This window comes from Myodes glareolus, chromosome 3 (genome assembly GCF_982192425.1).
Source record: "Myodes glareolus chromosome 3, mMyoGla1.1, whole genome shotgun sequence".
Classification (NCBI taxonomy): domain Eukaryota; kingdom Metazoa; phylum Chordata; class Mammalia; order Rodentia; family Cricetidae; genus Myodes; species Myodes glareolus.
Window position 1 is genome coordinate 109,949,050 of NC_142028.1, and position 20,366 is coordinate 109,969,415.

Sequence of the window (20,366 nt, forward strand, 5' to 3'; positions counted from 1 at the left end):
ATGTGAATATGGAATTTGATAGAGATTGGAATCCAGAAGACAAAAGTAATGTGATTAGAAATGAAAATTTCAGTCAAATAAGAAGCATGGTGGAAAGTCTAACCAATAAAGTGGATCATAGGTATAGACTATCAGGGCCGGAAGACAAGGTAAAGGAATTGACACAAGCACATTCACTCAAAACACAATTACATATATTTCTAAAGTATGAATGGAACCCAATGTCACTGGCACATCACGAGAAGAACAAATACATTCTTTGTCAGCATAAAGTATAGAAAATACTTTCACTATAATTGTGATAGAAAATTTCACAAATATATGGAGATTCCCAAGTCCAAGAGGCATATAGAACACCAAATAGAAAAAACCAGAATAGATGCTCCCCACATCAAAATATAGTTAAACACATTAAATAAGCAAAACAAAGAAAGTGTTTTAGAAACTGAAAAAAATATCAGGTAACAGGTATAGTCATGTCTATCAGAATAGAATAACAGCTGTTTTCTCAACTGAAAGTTGAAAAACTATAATGATGTATTTAAACAACTGAAAGACTACAGCTGCTAACTAAAAGTACTACACCCAGGAAAACTGTGTGCCATCGCTGGTGGAGAAAGAAAATATTCCATTAGAAGAGTATGATAAGGGAACTTCTAACCCATCAGCCAGCTCTTCAGAGGATATGGGGGTAAGAAGGCAAAGAAAGATAAACACATGTAGTACAGAACAAGGAAAAACAAAAACAACAACAAAAATCTGTTACAACTGTAGTTGAGTAAAGAAGATTAGAAAAACACCAAATACTACATAATGTGCAAAATGGCAGGAATTAATACACATCTTTCAATAAGAACTTTAAATATTAATGACCTCAGTTCCCTAGTCAAAACATATAGACTGGTAAACTGATTTAGAAAACATCATCACCTATATGTTGCCTTCAAGAAACACAACTCTCCCTCAAAGATAAAGACTCCATGAGGGTGAAAGTTTTGAAGACAGCATTCCATGAAATTAGAACTATGAATTGGGTATTGCTGTTCTTTTATCTGACAAAATACACTTCAAACCAAAATTAATCCGGAAAGATAAATAAGGTGACTTCATTCTGATTAAGGAAACAATTCATCACCAGATCATTATAATTATAAATATATTTCATCAAACACTAACAAGTTTCTAATACAAATACTACTAGATTAGGAAGGCTTTAACATTGTAAAATTACATAAAACAAAAAGTATATCTACTTTATCTTCTATCATAATTAAGGAAAACTATAACAATAACTATAAATTTTTCAACTCCATCAAAGACTCCAGAAGGATATGATATTACCAAAGTAAACAGAAATTACATTGTAAGCAACTTCCAAAACTCTAGAATTGACAGAGACATCTGGCTGCCTGGACAGTCACCCAAAGTTTTTCTTTACCATTGTGGCAAACATCTTTAGCCTACAGGCCCATAGTATCCAGCCTTCCTTTTTGTTTAAACAGAAAAGGGGAAATGGTGTGGGAGATCCTTCAGTCTATGTGTTGCTTTTATTGGTTAATGAATAAAGAAACTGACATGGGCTGTTGATAGGGCAGAACTTAGGTAGGCAGGGAAAACTGAACTGAATGCTGGGAGAAGGAAGGTGGGTAGAGAGATGCCATGATCCGCTGCTGAAGATAGACGTGCTGAAACTTTACTCATAGGCCATGACCTCGTGGAGATACACAGATTAATAGAAATGGATTAAATTAAGATATAAAAGTTAGCCATTAATAAGTTAGAGCTAATGGGCCAACCAATGTTTTAATTAGTATAGTTTCTGTGTGGTTATTTTGGTTCTGGATGACCAGAACAAATAAGAAGTTCCCTTCAAAACAGAAGAAAATTGAGGAACATACTAGAAGGATGTCTTTTTATGCTCATAGTCTTAAATAAATAATAGTGTGAAAATGACTATCCTGTCAAGAGCACTCTCAAGAGTCAATGAACTCTGCATCAATATCACAATACCGTTCTTTACAGAAATAGATGAAAAGAATCTTACATTCACATGGAAACAAGAGACCCTGTGTAGCTAATGCAATCCTGAACAAAAGGGATGATATGCAAACGATATCATCATACCTAATTTTGTTAAACTACAGAGTTGTACTAATAAAAATAGCATGTTACCATAACCAACAGACATATATATCAACAGGCTGGAAAAGAGGACTTCCATATAAACCCACACAACTACAGCCACACCATTTTTGACAAAGATGCCAAAATACACATTGAAGAAAAGATGGCATCATCACCAAACAATCAAGAATGGAACTACATTTTTATCTTTAACTCTGCATAAAAATGTTTTCCAAATGTTTCAAAAACCTTAACATGGGACCAGAAACTCTAGAACTCTAAAGGGAAAAGTACAGAAAATGCTTCAAGACATGGGCATGCACAAAGACTTGCCGAATACAGGACCAGTAGTTCAGAGAGTAAAGATACCAATTAACAAATGGGTCATGGAAATAGAAGAGATCTTCTGGGTAAACTGGAGGTGGGTTGGGTTGGTGGAGAGGTGGTAACATGAGGAAACAGGCTGGGGGTTGAGGGTAGGACAGAAGGGAAGAGTAATGAAAGAGATGCATTGGTGGGGGAGGCATTTGGGGGCTAGGGAGAAAACTGGTGCTACAAAAATGCCCAGGAATCTATAAGGATGACCCCAGTCAAGACTCCAAGCAATGGTCGAGAGGGTTCCTGAATTGGCTGACCTTCTCCTGTAACCAGATTGGTTACTACCCTAATTGTCATTAGAGCCATTTTCCAGTAACTGATGGCAGCAGGTACAGAGATCCACAGTCACTTACTGGGACAAGCTCTGGGAGTTCTCCTGAAGAAAGGGGGGATTATATGAGTCAGAGTGAGTGTCAAAGTTGTGATGATGGAACCCACAGAGACCACTGACCTGGGCTCTCGGTAGTTCATGGACTTTGAACTGACATGGTACTGAGCTAAGTCCTCTGCGTGCATGTGTTTCTGGGGCTCCTAGCAGTGATATCTCTGGCTCTTGATCTGGCTTTTGGGACTCTATTCCCCATGGTAGGTTGCCTAATTCAACCTTGTTGCGGAGGAGGAGCTTATTCATGCCTCATCTTGTTGCACATGCTATGTTTAAGCTCATGGATGCCTGCCCCTTTCTGAATGGAGACTGAAGAGGAGTGAATGGGGGGCAAGTAGAGGGGAGTCAGGGATGGAGGGACAACGTGAGGAGAGGAGAGGCTGTAATTGGTATGTAACATATATGAAAAATTTTAGTTAATTAAAAATCACATTCCCCCCCAAAATAAAATAAACAAAGCAAAAAAATGATCCAAACAAATAGGACTTTATGAAATTAAAGTCTTCTGGGCAACAAGGGGACACTTATAGAATATAATAGAATCTTCGCTGGCTAAGCATCTAACAGAAGGTTAGTACTCAGAACACAGAAAAACAAAACCCCAGAAACTGAGACAGTGTCCTCAGAAGAAACCCAGATAATTGATTAAAGATTTTTAGAAAGTGTTCAACATCCTTAATAATTTGAATTCACCAAACTAAGTCAAAATTTCTTCTCATTCAACTTAGAGTGACTATCATCAAAAACAAACGAACAAAAAACAAAAACAAAATATAGCTAATGCTGCCAAATAGTTGGAAAAGAAGATCCTTCATCCATTGTTGGCAGCAAGTTGGAACAGTCACTATGGTAACCAGTTTGAACATCTCTCAAAAAATATCAAAAAAACGCAAAACAAAATAGAGAAAACCTGAACCACCATAGGAGCCAGCTCCACCACGCCGTTATGTACACCTCGTTCTGTGTCCAGCCGTGTAAGTACTTGCACACTGATAGTCACTGCCGCTCTATTCACAGAGGAGAGAAAACGGGAGCATCCTTGATGCCCAACAGCTGCTGAGTGCACTTTGAAAATGTGACACAGATTTGGCATAAAGAAAAATGAAAACATGAAATGTGAAGGCAGATGAGAGAGAATTTGAAAATATTATGTTAGGTGGGGCAACTCAGGTCCAGAGAGACCAAAGCGTGAGTTCTAGTTTATAACCCTTCCCTTTGTGTTTCTATGTGGAGGAAAGTGTGTGTAAGGCACAGGAGAATAGACAGGTACCATGAAGCAGGTTGAGGGGTGAGCGGACCGTATCCCATATGAATCTGGAAGCTGAAATACTAAAGGTGAAGAGGTTAAATGGAGAGGAAGGGAGAGAAATGGGAAAAAAGAGGATATACAGGGAGATTCGACCAATATTAATGTGTGCGTGGTCTTCAGCAAACCTTCCACAAGTCTTAGCTTTTTATTCTATAAAACAGAGGGTTAAACTAAGTGACTCCTTAGTTTATTTCCAGATTATGATATACCTTTTCCATTCCTGTTTTCTCTTCTGGTAGTCCATTGCCTCATGGAAATAAGAGTAGTTAATGTTTTTTCTCTTCAGGGGAAGGGTAGAAGGGAGGAGACACAGAGTTTCCAGGGCATTTTGCAATTCTGTAGTTATTTAGAAAGGTTTCGTGTTTCTTGGATATGGTTTTCTTCCAAGAAAGCCCTAAAATGCAAAGTCTCCATATGATCTCTTAAAAGAAACATCTGGAAATTTTGTATTTTTAGCCAAAGATAAGTTTGCTTTGAAAGGAAGCTTTTCTGAGGCACCTCTGTGACTGAGATATTTTTACAGCCACTGTACCAAGCGTCAAAACCTTTGTAACAAGAGTCAGTCAGTGAAATTTAGCAAAAGGGTCTGCGGCAGAAGCTTAGGTGTTGTTTTCAATGAGAAAGATGCTTCCACATTGGGTCACACATTGCCTCAGACAGTGGAAAAATAAATATCCTGTGTGTGCATGCGTTAGTGAAGGCACATGAATGCCTAGGCATGAGTGTAGAAGTCAGAGGACAACTTCTGGTGTTGGTCCTTGCCTTCCACCTAGTTTGAGACAGGATTTCTGTTATTTTCTTACTTCTCTACAGCAGGCTACCTGGCCAGCTAGCTTGTGGGAAGTACTCTATCTCTGTCTCCTCTCTCTTATAGGAATGCTTGGATGTGAGCTCTAGGGCTCTAAACTCTGGTCTCTGCACTTGAGGAGCAATTGCTTTTTCCCACTGAGCTGTCTCCTCAGCCTTCCAACTTATCATCACTGCCATTTATCACATGAATAGACATGTGCCTCTCCATTTTCTGTGTAAAGAATTTGAAAACACAAGTGATAAAATGATGTCTTCCAGTCAAGGAGCAGGAGTGTGAAAGGTCGAGAGTTGGAGTCACAGGTTAAGTAGGATTCCGGTTTTATATGGAACATCCATTTTCATCTCATTTGCATTTTTAAAGTGGTGCCTTACGATTCTTCCAAGGTTAATTGATAAGGTAAGAAGCAGAAGGATAATAGGAAGACCTCAGTTTCTGCCTGAGATAGAGTCTAATGAGGCTGTTTGAAGCTGGCCACCTGAATGTGAGAATGATAGAGCATCAAAGTTTTTTCATGTCAAAGGTCACTAAGGTCAGCACGGTCTGGTCATTGTGTAAAATTATTTACTAGGAAATAATTTGAAGCCCAGAAACTCCTACAATAGATTAACAAAATGGACAAGTGTTATAGAGATGGCTCAGTAGTTAAGGGTGCTTGCTGCTCTTGTAGAGGACTCACGTTCATTTCCTATCACTCATGTCTGGAAGCTCACAATCCCTTGTGACTCCAACTCCAGAGGATCCCATCACCTCTGATGATCTCTGTGATGATGATGTGATGATCATCCTCCTAACACACACATATACAAGTACTGGCACAGAAACACATGCCTATACATGCAATTATAAAATAAAACATCAAAAACAGCACATCAAAATCGCCCAATACTCTTTACTTGGATTCACTGCTTCTAACTTGTCTCCATTTGCTATGTATGCAAACAGAATTCTGCTTTGAACTTGTGAAATGCAGCTGAATACTGTCTTAAGGTTTCCATTGCTGTAATGAAACACCATGACCAAAAGCAACTTGGAAAGGAAAAGGCAGGAACAGAAACTCAAGAGACAGAAACTAATATAGAAGCTGTGGGGAAATACTGATTACTGGTTTACTTGGCACAGCTGCCCAGCCTGCTTTCTTATACCAGCCAGCCAGGAGTTGAACCACTCACTCCTTGTGGGATTAATCATCTATTGAAATGTGCCACAGGCTCGCCCACAAGCCAGTTTGGTAGGGGCATTTTTCTAATTGAGATTCCCTCTTCTCAAAGAACTTTAGCTTGTGTCAAGTTGACACAAAACTGACTAGAACACACTTGTAGGGATTCTTTCTGGATACTTTGGCACCGCCATCCACAGTTTAGCTCACAATCCATGTAATGTTAGCATGATCACCTCTAGAGGTGGAGCTCCAGGAAGGGAAATAGCAGGACATGGGTGCTATGAAAGGAAAAAAAGGAGATGGCTTTAACTGAGGAGAGGGGGTTTTGAATAATACATGATACTTGAAATGGTGACAGAGAAACATATTGTTTAATGTCTACCTAAAATTACATATTGTAAATGTGTATGCACAGATGATATATCGTTTAAATGAAGTTATATACTTGGGAATGATAATGCTCCCCTCAAGAGTCACAGACTAACAAAACCCTCAGTACTAGGTGTGAGAAATCTCCTTTGTAGTTGTTGCTCAGGAGAGTCCATGAAATCCCTTGAACAATGCTCTTACTCTGGTACGCCAAGTGCTGAGAGCATTTACTGCCACACGGGACCCAGCTAGCGTCACAGATTGTCCGTGCCCACAAGTCTGCTATTATCTAAGGCAGCCACAGATTTCTTCCTCTTTCAAGACTGACATTTTTGAAGAAGGCAGCTGATGAGCCATTTTACCGTCCTGTTTTCCCTTCTGGAAGCAATTGCTGGAATTTGTCTTTGCTCAAAATTTAAAGGATATTTTCTTGTCTTGTAGTGTTCTGGTCAGGTGAGAGATGCACATGGGGCTTCACTGAGCAGAAACATCTCATGTTAAATGAAGTGTAGCTGAAGATTAGAAACACGAGTGTGTACTTTCTGTGGTCTGAATGCTCATATTCTACCTAGATCTATATGCAGAAATCATTATGTACAAGCTGATTGTAAGAGGCAGTGGGGTCTTTAAAAAAATTTTACTTCAATGGATGGAAATAGAAAACACTTTACTAAGTGAGATAACCCAGACCCCCAAAAAGGAATATGGTATGTACTCACTAATAAGCGGATTCTAGACATAAACAAAGGACATTGAGCCTATAGTTCGTGATCCTAGAGAAGCTAGTAAGGAGGTGAATCCAAAAAAAACATATATTTATCCTCCTGGATATTGGAAGTAGACAAGATTGTTGGGCAAAAGTTGGGAGCAGGGGGGTTGGGGGCGGTGTGGGGGGAGGGAAAATGGGGAGAGAGAAAGGAGAAGGGGAGGACTGGGGAGAGCTTGGGGGAATGGGATGGTTGAGATGGAGGAAGGGTGGATATGGGAACAGGGAAGAAGATATCTTAACTAAGGGAGCCATTTTAGGGTTGGAGAAAGACTTGGCTCTAGAGGGATTCCCTGGTGTCCAAGGGGATTTCCCCAGCTAGGTCCGTGGGCAACAGAGGAGAGGGTGCCTGAACTGGCCTTTTCCCATAACCACACTGATGAATATCTTGCATATCATCATAGAACCATCATCTGGAGATGAATGGAGATAGAGACAGAGACCCACACTGGAGCACTGGACTGAGCTCCCAAGGCCCAGATGAAGAGCAGAAGGAGAGAGAACATGAGCAAGGAAGTCAGGACCGAGAGGGGTGCATCCACCCACGGAGACGGTGGACTGATCTAATGGGAGTTCACTAAGGCCAGCTGGACTGGGACTGAACGAGCATGTGATCAAACCGGACTCTCTGAATGTGGTTGACAATGAGGGCGGACTGAGAAGCCAGTGATAATGACACTGGATTTTGATTCTACTGCATGGACTAGCTTTTTGGGAGCCTAGTCTGTTTGGATGCACACCTTCCTAGACCTGGATGGAGGGCGGGGGTGGGGGGGTGGGGGTGGGGCTTGGACTTCCCACAGGGCACGGCACCCTGACGTCTCTTAGGACTGGAGAGCGAGTGGGAGGGGGAGTGGGGGGAGTGGGAGGGAAGTGGGAGGATGGGAAGAGGTGGAAATTTCTAATAAATAAATAAATAAATAAATAAAATTGCCTTGAAGTCAAGGCACTCACAATCTGGATTAGAGTTCTCTTGAGAATATAGAGTGATGCCTTATTCCTTCCTCTGTGTGAGAACCCAGTGAGAAGGCACAGCGTTTGGTAAAAAAAGTATTCATACACAGATCACACATAAACTTGTATGCTACATATATAATATATTTTGTGTAAGCTACTCTATCCATTGTCTTAATATTTATTGAAAGTATGTAGCAAAAATGTTATCAAGAATATGGAAAAAACAGAATATACTTTTGGTAATATAACACACAAATGTGATTCAAAGCATGTACACAAAATACTGATCTATATGAATCCAACTCTTCTATTTAAAAAGTTGGGTCTCCAAATCAGGATGTGCCACTTTGGTTTCCAGGTGGGATGGGAAGCTGAGAGACCTGGCAAGCTCTGTGAGAAACACAAATTTGGAAGAGTGTTGTGGTGGTAAGAAGGGAACCTGGGATCTGGTGGTGGTTGGTGGTGGTGAGCTGGGAACCTGGGATCTGGTTGTGGTGAGAAGGGGACATAGGACTGGTGGTGGTGAGAATGGGACCCGGGATCTAATGGTGGTGAGAAGGAGATCTGGGATCTGGTGGTGGTAAGAAGGGAACCTGAGATCTGGTGGTGGTGGGATGGGAACCTGGGATCTGGTGGTAGTGAGAAGGGAGCATAGGACCTGGTGATGGTGAAAAGGGAACCCAGGATCTGGTGGTGGTGGTGAAAAGGAGACCTGGGATCTGGTGGTGGTGAGAAGGGGACCTAAGATCTGGTGGTGATGATGAGGGTACCTGGAATATGGTGTTGGTGAGAAGGGGACCTGGGATCTGGTGGTGGTGAGAAGAAGACCTGGGATCTGGTGTTGGTGAGAAGGGGACCTGGGATCTGGTGGTGGTGAGAAGGGAACCTGGGATCTGGTTGTGGTGAGAAGGGGACATAGGACCTGGTGGTGGTGAGAATGGGACCCGGGATCTAATGGTGGTGAGAAGGAGATCTGGGATCTGGTGGTGGTAAGGGGACCTAAGATCTGGTGGTGATGATGAGGGTACCTGGAATATGGTGTTGGTGAGAAGGGGACCTGGGATCTGGTGGTGGTGAGAAGAAGACCTGGGATCTGGTGTTGGTGAGAAGGGGACCTGGGATCTGGTGGTGGTGAGAAGGGAACCTGGGATCTGGTTGTGGTGAGAAGGGGACATAGAACCTGGTGGTGGTGAGAATGGGACCCGGGATCTAATGGTGGTGAGAAGGAGATCTGGGATCTGGTGGTGGTAAGAAGGGAACCTGAGATCTGGTGGTGGTGGGATGGGAACCTGGGATCTGGTGGTAGTGAGAAGGGGACATAGGACCTGGTGATGGTGAAAAGGGAACCCGGGATCTGGTGGTGGTGGTGAAAAGGAGACCTGGGATCTGGTGGTGGTGAGAAGGGGACCTAAGATCTGGTGGTGATGATGAGCTTACCTGGAATATGGTGTTGGTGAGAAGGGGACCTGGGATCTGGTGGTGGTGAGAAGGGGACCTGGGATCTGGTGGTGGTGAGAAGGGAACCTGGGATCTGGCGGTGGTGAGAAGGGGACCTGGAATATGGTGTTGGTGAGAAGGAGACCTGGGATCTGGTGTTGGTGAGAAGGGGACCTGGGATCTGGTGGTGATGAGAAGAAGACCTGGGATCTGGTGGTAATGGGGCAGGGACCCACAGAACAGTGCACTGTGTGAGTAGAGAGGACAAATATGAGAGCCTGCAATGACTTTGATGGAGAACAGCCATGTGGAGGAGAATGGAGGTTGTACGAGGATGGGTTGTGTGTCCTGTATCCCTTTTTCATCTGTGTAGGATAGTTAGCAAAAGCTTTGCTCACTTATGCTTTTTATAAAAATGTTGTTTTGGGGGTTGCCTGGAGAAAAGACCCAGATGGGTTTTTGCAAGGGTGAAGAGATGTTATGTGGAGAAACTGGAGTAGAGGAAAGGCAAAGAAGGGTTTCAAGACTAAAGTCTTGGGCCGTTGGCACAAGTTCTAATGTAAGCTTCAGACTGCTGTGCCTGAAGAGTTGACATGTTCAAAGCCAAGATCTGCAGCGATGAGTCATGTGGCATGATAATGGATGGACTGGACAACAGTTGCGTCCAGGGGAAGGTGCAGGCTAATGGGTTAACATCTCTGCCTTATCTACCAGCCCTCTGTGCAGGCTCGGAACTGCTTGCTGCAGCCCTGCAGGAGCTCACTGTGGTGTGGCCTCTGTTCCCAGGTGCCTGTGTGTTTCAGGTGATGGAAATTGGCTTTTTCCTTCTGGAGTAACATTTGTTCCTCGGAGAAGATCAACTCTTCTTCCTGGAATACTGGCATGACGTTCACCATCCTGTTAAGGTCACAATTCCTCTTCCTCTATCAGCTTTGTGAGGAAAATTGATCCAGATTACATAAGAGCTTCTTGGGTCCAGCTCCTAGAGAAAAGGGGAATTTTGGGTTTTCTCTTATCCTGGTTTTTTAAGACACATTTGAGGTGAAAACTCTCAGGAACTAGTAAACCACCACCATTGCAGGAGAACAACTTGGCCAGAGAAGAGGCTAGAATGGGGAGAAGACTTCCATGTGGACCTCACAGACCATTGGACTGGGGTGCGAGAGGTTCCCAGGTGGATCTCAGCTCCTGCTAATCCAGAGTGCTGTACTGTCTTAGGAGGGGCTTCCAGCCCAGTGTGCAGAATGTTCCCACACACTGCTCACCAGCAGCTTTTGGTCATCTTCCGCGTCCTTAGACAATCGTCAGCAGGTGCTAGGGCTGACATGGAGGGCAATGCTCACCCTCTACTCAGGTGCTGCCCTGTCTGTACTCTATTGGATGACCCCGAGATGTCTCCAACAATCTGAGAGTCTTCCCTTCCTTAAGAGGGGACTACCAGCGATGACTTCATGTGGGGCTTTTCAGAGAGGAAATGTTGGAAAATTGTTTTATCCACTTGTTAAGAAAAATAATAGAAAAATAACAATTATTTTAATGCCACCTAGAAATGCCTATTATTCACGAACAACAAAGGTTCTCAGCTTACCGAGAGGGGGAACACAAACCTAAGACTTTTCCTCCTTTCCCCATCTTTCAGCAGCAATGCAGAGATCTGGGTACATGATCAAAGGTGGACTCTTAACAAGCACACTGACCTGTTCCCCCAGTGCCAATCAGAACCCTGAAAGATATGTAAGCTTGCCGTAATCTTAAATACTGAAATCCTAAAAGACCAAAATCCCTGAAGTATAAAATTTCTAAAGATAAAAATCCTGATGATCCCAGTTCCAAAAACATAAAACTCGAATGTTGAAATTTGGAAAGATGAAATTCTGAAAACTGTGACCTCACTGAAAATAAGTGGCCAGCTGCACAAGAGTGAGGAGGAGCTTAATTCCAAGGAAGCCATTATTGCTGTTTGGCCGGTATACGGAGCAGACGCTCAGTTATGACATTGCAGTCCACCTCTGTCCCTAAACACAGGAGAGTACTTGACTTCCAAAAACTGCCCTTTGTCAAAGAACAAAGTGAGTTCTTTACCCCAGCAGCTCTCTAAGTCAAGGACATCTGCCAATGCAGGGCTCCTCCAGTGTTAGGAAACACACTAACAGGGGAGCTAACTGTTAAGGCTGGGATTTGATTGAGAAGAGGAATTTTTTTTCTGTTTATCACCAGATCTGAAATAGACATCACTGCACAGGCTTCACTTCAGCTCGAGGATGGGCCTTCAAGGCAGTCTCCACTGATTTTTAAATTTTGCTTAGTGGAATTTTTGTTCTGTTTTTGTTTTTGTTGTTGTTGTTTGTTTCATATTTGGTATCCCAGGCTGGTCTAGAACTTACTATGTAACTACAGGTGGCCTCAAAGCTTGCAGTAATCCTCCTGCCTGAGCCTCCATGGTGCTAGGATTATAGAACTGTTCTGTATCATGTCCAGCTTCCACTGATTTTTACAATCCACTCTCCTGTTACATCTAAACTCCCTAAAATAATTCTGTTTATAGATTGATAATTGGAAAGAATGAGACTCCGTGGAATTGAAAGAAGAAAATGAATCTCTGACAAATCTCCCAAAAGTAAAAACAACTTTATATTTTGGCTCAATCATCTAAAATGGATAAAACTTTACCCAACAAAAGACTGAGGTTGTTTTGTTTTGTTTCTTTCTTTTACTTCTCCAAATACATCCAGCTGAAAGTTCAAGTAACTGTATTTGACTGTAGATAAACCAAAAAGGCAAGCTTCACTTTCAAAATAGACTATTTGATAGAGGTAAGAGAAAAACATAGACACCCACCACATTCTTAGATGTCTCTAGTCTGAACCAAAGCCCCAGAGAAAGCCAAGTAACATGGAAAGGTGGAGGAGGCGACACTGGGTGAAATTCAGAAATATTGGAATCTGTAAAAGAAAGCAGCCAAACAGTAAATGCTAGGCCAAGAAGAAGGTGCTCTTGGGGATGCGGGGAGTTTCACAGGTTCACAATATGGCACTCTGCAAAATACACAGATCAGGATGGGATGTTTGCTCAGCAAATGAACTCAGGAAAAACCCCCAGCGTGCCCTAGTTTCCCCATAGTAGTATAGTAAGGGTCATCTTAAGAGATGTCTCTTTCAATATGAATGCTCTTCTAAAAGACCAGAGATCAAGTCAAGTGAGTCAAAACCACCCACAACTCCAAGTCCAGATGAATCCAACTTTTCTGTCAGATGTGTCCTTGCAAAGCTCAGGGATTAATCTGGCTAAGGCAGAAATGGCAGACACACAGAAATGCTGAGATCAGGTGGTCCGGGATCTCTGATGAAGAAACCAAAGTGTGCCCTCCCTGTATAGTTCAGTATATTAATTATATACAGAACAGGGAGTCTGGTTATTTCATACAGATAAACAATGAGATGGGGTTAATATATATCTGAACCAAGAAGGTAGGCTTAGCTAAAGATTAGCCATAGGGCAACTCTCTGTATGGTAGCCATATTCAGGCCCCAAACATTCTGGGGAAAGCTATGGTGGACATTTTCTGCACACACTATCAATATCCACACATGGTCCAGGAAGGAAGACTTTGCTATATCCCTGAGCCTAACCTGGAAAAGGCTTTGTTAACTACTATATAGCTGAAACCTTGGTCTTTGACATGACTGTGCCCGTGTTAAACAACACACATTCACTAGGGTCTACACTTGTTCTCTACATCTATCTTTTGTGGGCACTGTGTACTTATGTACATATATTACCCTCATACGGTGAGGGAGAATTGTCTGTATTCTGTCAATCATGTTTTAAATAAATGCTGATTGGCCAGGCAGGAAGTAATAGGTGGGAAAACCAGACAGGAAGTAGAGATGATGCAATGAAAACAGGAGAATTTGGGGGAGGAGGAAGCTGATTCCTGCCACTCCTGCCCAGATCACCGATGAAGCAGGATGTGATCTGCCAGCTGGAAAATGTACTGAGTCAGGTGGTTAAAATAAATCAGAATAATGGGTTAATATAAGTCATAAGAGCTAATAAGTAGCTAGAGCTAATGGGCCAATCAGTTTATAACTTATGGAGACCTCTGTGTGATTTTTTTGGGGGGCTTGCCAGGTATGGGTAACTGAATGGGACAGAAACCCCAACAAGCAGGCCCCATTCATGTTACACTCACATACATACATACATACATACATACATACATGTTTTTGTGTGCGAATGAGTGCCTATGTATATGTGTGTAATTTAAAATTAAATTTGGTTTTTCAAAAAGGAAGATATTTTACAGTTGAATCTTTCATCTATGGAAGCAGACACCTCTGTGTTTTCATGTCTTTATGCCAAAGACCTCCCATTCCTATTGGATGTGAAATGACCAAACAAAGAATCAATGTGTGTCCAGGGAATTGCTGGTAACTTTCTGAATAGAACTCCAGTATATTGGTAAATAATAGCAAGAACTGACTAATGAAATTTCATCAGCTCAAGAAGCTTCTTCACAGTAAAAGAAAGAAAGAACAGACTGAAGAGACGACTTACTGAATGGGAGAAAGTCTTTGCTAAGTACTAGTATTACAAGGGAATAGCATTCAGAATAAATGAGGAATTCAGAAATAAGTATCCAAATAGCAAACTCTCTAATCACCAAATGGGCATGCTAACTGAACAGATGAAATGAAGAAGTCAAATGGCCCATAAACACATGAAAAATACTCAACATCCTTATCAGACTAGGAAATGCAAATCAAAACAACACTCAGAGTCTATTCTACCCCCAGACAGAACAGCAGTCATCAAGAAAAATCAACAGATAAGCAAAACTCAGAAAATATTAATGAGGATGTTTGTGTGGGGGGGGAGGGTCAATTAAAGTTTTCATTATGGAAATCAGTGTGGAAGTTTCTCAAAATTAAAAATAGAGCCACAATATAAAAAAGCTACATCACATCTACATATTTAGTCTAAAGAACCAAAACCCCTTACTGTAATGATGCCTACATATCCATTATGGTAGCTTGAATAAATTGTTTCTTTATTACTGTAGTTATCTGAACACTTGGTTCTGGGCATTGACTACTTGTTTCTCAGGTGGTGGCACTGTTTAGGGAAGTTTGGAAGGTGTGGACTTATTGGAAGAAGCGTCTCACTGGAGGCTGGTGATGTGGGATGTCCTTCTGTATATGTGCTGTCTGGCCATCAGGAATGAAAGAGAAGTCTCCACCTACAAAATGATGTCAATAGGTTTGGGTCTATGCAGCGTGGTCAGCCACACACTTTGGGCCTGAGTAATTATATGCCCACTTGGGGTTGGGAAGAAAGTAGCTGAGAACATGCCTGTAGCTCAGCACCCCTGCCTGAGTACACAGCTGGATTGGATCTGCTAGGCATGTACAGGCAGGGAAGCATGGTGGATTCCCGCTCACACACGGAGACATTTCCAGGCCGCACAACATGCTCCATGGCAGATTTAGCTTTTACTCAGACAAAAAGGGTTTATGTGCTGCATGGTGCTTCCCAGAGTTGACATGGTGAGCACAGCTCCCACCCAGCAGTCACAGAGCTGAAAGTAAATGTACCTCTGCCATATTGAAAGGCCAAGAGAGGTGGAGCCAGCATTCAGGGATGCTGCTACTATACTGCTTACCATTTTAAAATGCTTCTTGTCAGAAAAGAATTTCATATACACACTAGTACATACATATACATTCAGACATAAAAGACCTCTTATTGAGATACAGTGTGTTTAAAAATATATGTAGGCTTGAGAGAGAGAGAGAAAAGGAGTATAGACAGTTATAAAAAGAAGCAAAGTCTAAAAAGACAGTAAAAGTAATATAAAAGATTACAGTCAGTCACAGATTGAAAGAGTAAAGAAAAATAAGCCACATAGATAGAATACACACAAAGAATCTGGATTATGCATATTATTGTGCTTTCTTTGAATTTTGGGGCTAGAGAGACTTTTGTTTCTGGGAGTTAAGTTAAACCAACATAAAAGCATCTTGACTTCAAAATTTGGGTCTAAGGATATGTTCCTTTGGAAAAGTGGTTCTGCTTTTATTTCTGCAGAAGATGAGAACTTGTGGATTCCTTCCAGACTAATGTGATTTGATGGAACAAGACCCCCCCCCCAAAAAAAAGTTCTCTGTGAACACTAAAAATACTTCACCCAACAAAAAGTAAGAAGCAGTTTGGAGAAAACTATGCCCAAATTCCCAAAATGCGTGTTTATAAATGTTTGTTTTCATTTAAAAGGGGTTGGGTATAAATCATTAGTGGTCACAGTCAACCTCTTTTTTTTAAAAAAATAAGGGAGATATGATATAAAGATGAATACTTTGCGTTGGTATGGATCTTGGTCTATTGATATAAATTTAAGGTCAATTTTGTTATACTGTGTATATATATTTCTGCTTTTGTTTAAGATATTATGTTTGTACATATGTTTGTACAATTTAAAAATGTAATGTATAGTTAAGAAATATAGATTAATAGATAGTCATCTATAATAGTGAAACTGTAGACATGTTAGGTTTTCTAGATGTACAGAGATATATTCCATATGAATAGGTATTTTTCAAACCTTTCAAAGACCCTGAGACATGACATTTAAAATGTTTTAAGAACTTAGACTTTTCTCAACAGTGAGACATGTCTGCTTCTGGCAGTACCAATTACTTCAGAGAGACTGATGGGCTTCAAAGAAACTTGTTATGGAATTTACATTCAATGTGACAAAGCTAGCCATTTGGTCAAGAAACTGCTCTTGCCTGGACTGCTTGATGGTACACTGTATGAACTAGACATGTAGGACCCACAGAAAAGTGACTGCTGAATATTTCAAAAGACATGATCGTTTTTCAGGATTTCAGCTTCACAGAAGAAACTGACAGACATTCTTCAGGGTACAAAAGAAAGTGACTGCCAAACTTCCAAGACAGGTAAAAAAGCCTTTCAAATTTCTTGCTTCATGGAAAAGTCTGCCAGATACTATGGGCTGTAAGCTGAAGATGGATGAGCCAATGTTGCAGAGGAACTTTGGGTGACTATCCAGGCATCAAGATATCTCTGCTAATTCTAAAATTTTGGAAGTTGCTTGCAATGAGCTTTCTGTTTACTTAGGTAATATATCCTTCTGGGGTCTTGTAAGATTTGAAGAAAGATAATTATAGTTTTCCTTAATTATGATAAAAGATAAATTAGATATGAAACTTTAGACTCACAAAGATAAAAGAGATGATAGTATATTTTCTGTAATTTTGCCAGATACTAATAGACTAAATATTATAACTGTAATTCTTGCTTGAACCTGTTTTGTTATATGTAATTTTACTATGTTAAAGTTAAAACCTTCTTTTTAATTAGACAGAAAAGGGAAGAGTATGTGGGATGCCCTTCTATAGGTGTTGCTTTTATTGGTTAATGTATAGAGCTGCTTTGGCCTATGGCAGGACAGAATGAAGTCAGGCTGCAAGAGATATAGAGAGATAGTTGGCAGAGTCGAGAAGACACCAGGTAGCTGCCAAAGGAGAACACACTGAAACCTTACCTGGTAGGCCACAACCTCGTGGCAATACAGAACAGAAATGGGTTAGCTTAAGAAATAAGTTAGCTAGAAATATGCCTAAGCTTATTTGACCTAACTTGATCAAGCAGTGTTGTAATTCACACAGTTTCTGTGTGACTATTCGGGTCTGAATGACTAGGAACAAAAGGGCATTCTCTGCCTATAGGCTGGCTTTGAGAGATTAAAACTTGTACCATTTCTTCTTCACATTCCACTTTGTGCTTGTGATTCAAAATATCAGCCATTGACTTCTTGTTCCAGTAGCACATGGCTTCTGCTTGCTGCCATGCTTTCCTGGTTTGATGGACTCTTACCCCTCTGGAACTGTAATTCCAAATAAACCTCTCATTCTATAAGCTGCATTGATCATGGGGTTTTATCCCAGCAATAGAAGAGTAATTAATACATCTAATGTGCATTGCTGTACTACTACAAAGTAACCAACTATAGAATCAGCCCAGGTACCCATCAATGGATGGATAGATAAGGAAAATGTGGTGCATTGTGAGCATGTAAAGAAAATGTAGTATATGAACATAATAGAGAATTTTCTAACCATAAAGTAGAACAAAATTTTTACCAAGTTCAGGCAAATGGAAAGTCCTAGATGTTGTGTTGTATAAAATAAGTCAGATTCCTAGAGTTCGGTGTCACATTAAGATATGGAATGGAGAAGGGGATGTTATGAGGAAAATAAGAAAGAATAAAAAGGGAAGGTGAATATGATCAAAATATATTATATTCATGTACAGAAATGTCATACTAAAACCTATAATTTCATATAATTAATAGATACAAACCAAAATGGGACTAGTGCCTTTGGACCCCAAATAAATCTTTTCTTCCATAAATTTTCCATGTCAGCAATGAAAAATAGGTCTAAAACGCTGCAGGCATATAGTTGTGTGATGACTTAGAAGTTACCAGGTGTGGTGGTGCATGCCTACAATCTCAGCACTCTGAGGTGGATGCAGCAAGATCGGGAGTTCAAGGTCATCCTCAGTTGCATAGCAAATTAGAAGCCATCCTGACTTATAGAGACCTAGTCTCAAAACTAAACAAAGTAATGAGATGCCAGCCTGTAGGTCCAAGGAAGAGCTGACATTTTGGCTCCTATTTGAAGGCTGCCTGCAAAATTGCCTCTTTATTTAGAGAAACCATTCTTTTATTTTATTCTGACCTTCAACTTGTCAAGTGACACCCACTTCTGTGATGGAGGTCAAAGTGCTTTCTTCAAAATCCTCCACTTTTTATATTTTTGTATTAGTTCTTTGAGAATTTCATACACTCTCTTTTGATCATATTCACTATGTCTTCCTACGCCCACCCTCCAATCCTTCTTAGCTTTCCTACCTACCCAGCCATCAGGTCTAATCTGTACTTTCATGTATTCTTAGACATGTAACCTTCCACTGGGGCTTAGCTGTCCTACTAGAGGCACCACTCTTAAAGAAAATAGATTCTTTCTCTCTTGGAAGCTATCAGTTGACAATAGTTACCCAGTTAGGAGTCAGACTTCATGCCTAGCTCCCCATTCCAAGATGGGGTTTTGTCTGACTTGAGCTTACGTGGGTCATTGGCCTCACTTCCCATGTGTTATGAGATCATATGTGCGGCTGTCATGCAGTGACCAGAACTCATCCACTGCTTTTGGCTCTTTCTGCCCACCCCTTCCTCAACAGACACTGAGTCTTGTGAGGAGAGTGTGGTGTAAATTTCCCATTTAAGGTTGAACATTCCACAGTTCATTATTCTCGGCACCTTGACAAGTTGTGGGTCTCCGTTAATAATACCTACTTCTAATAGAAGCTTCTTTTTGAAGGCTTGAAAGATATATTCACCTATGGATGAAATGGTCAAAAGTCATTAAGAGTCAATTTACCAGTATGTCCATTTAGTAGTAAGTTCTTTCATAGGGTCTCTGACCTGTCTAGGCATAAGGTCTTGGCATGATAATAATATAAGGTATAAGTGTCATTTTGTGGAGCAGGACTTAAATCCAATCAAAAGTAGTTGTTTATTTTTATAATGTTCATGCCACTATTACACCAATGAACGTGTTTGGCCAGGCCAGTCAGTATTGTAGATTACAGGGTTCACATCTGGGTAACTTTAATGATCACTTTTCTTTCCGGGTAGTGTGTATAGCACCTTCCAGAGTTGTGAAAGTAATCCAATAAAGATGAAGTGTCCACATCACAATAAGCTTGAATTCTTTGTTCCATATCTCAAGTATGTCATGTCTTCAGCTCTATGGTATTACCATTAAGTTTTGGGGCATAACAAATTCTACTGGCGATAGTTTGTAATGTTTGGAGGTACATGAGACCACATGGCCAATGACTCCAAGGGAGGAAACCCACTGCTATCACGGGGCTTTTTGTTATCCTGTGGTACCTAGTAGGGGCATTGTTACCTCTGATGGGGAGTGACTCCATTTTTAACTTTTTGTTTCATGAAACTGTTTCTGGGGAGATGTGAAAAAAAATTCTACTCAATTCAGATAGTGAACCTATGATAAGTCAAATTCTACAGACACCACCAAAGTCCAGCTTTGGGAACCAATGAGTTTCATTGTGGTTACTTACAGGAATATGGGTAAAGAGTCTCTTACTGCTCCAGAAATACCTTAAAGGCAGCTGCATCACCAAAGCCCACCTCAGTACGGGTGGCAGCGCACAAACCTACAGTACACGGAGCAGCCTGCAGGCAGCTCAACAGGTTGGGAGAGTTCTTTCCAGGTGCCTCAGTTGACCTGAGAGTCTTCCTGACAACTCAGCGTTCTGAGCATGTCCTAAGCACTCCATACTGCTGATGTGTTCTTGGGGAAAGGTGGGCCTAGGAATCTGGTCAGTTTGAGGGAATTTCTGACACCATTTTGAATTGTTTACTTCCTGAGTGTAAGGAGTTTCCCTGTAGTATGGAATATTTCATCTCCTCCCTTTTCATCTTGTTATTAACCTTGAAAGCATCCTGTGCCTTAATGAGCTTCCCTCAAATATGGAAGGTTTTAATTGATAATGGAACTGTAATAATACAACAGTGTGTGTATAGCTATATATAAATAACTATATATATAATATATA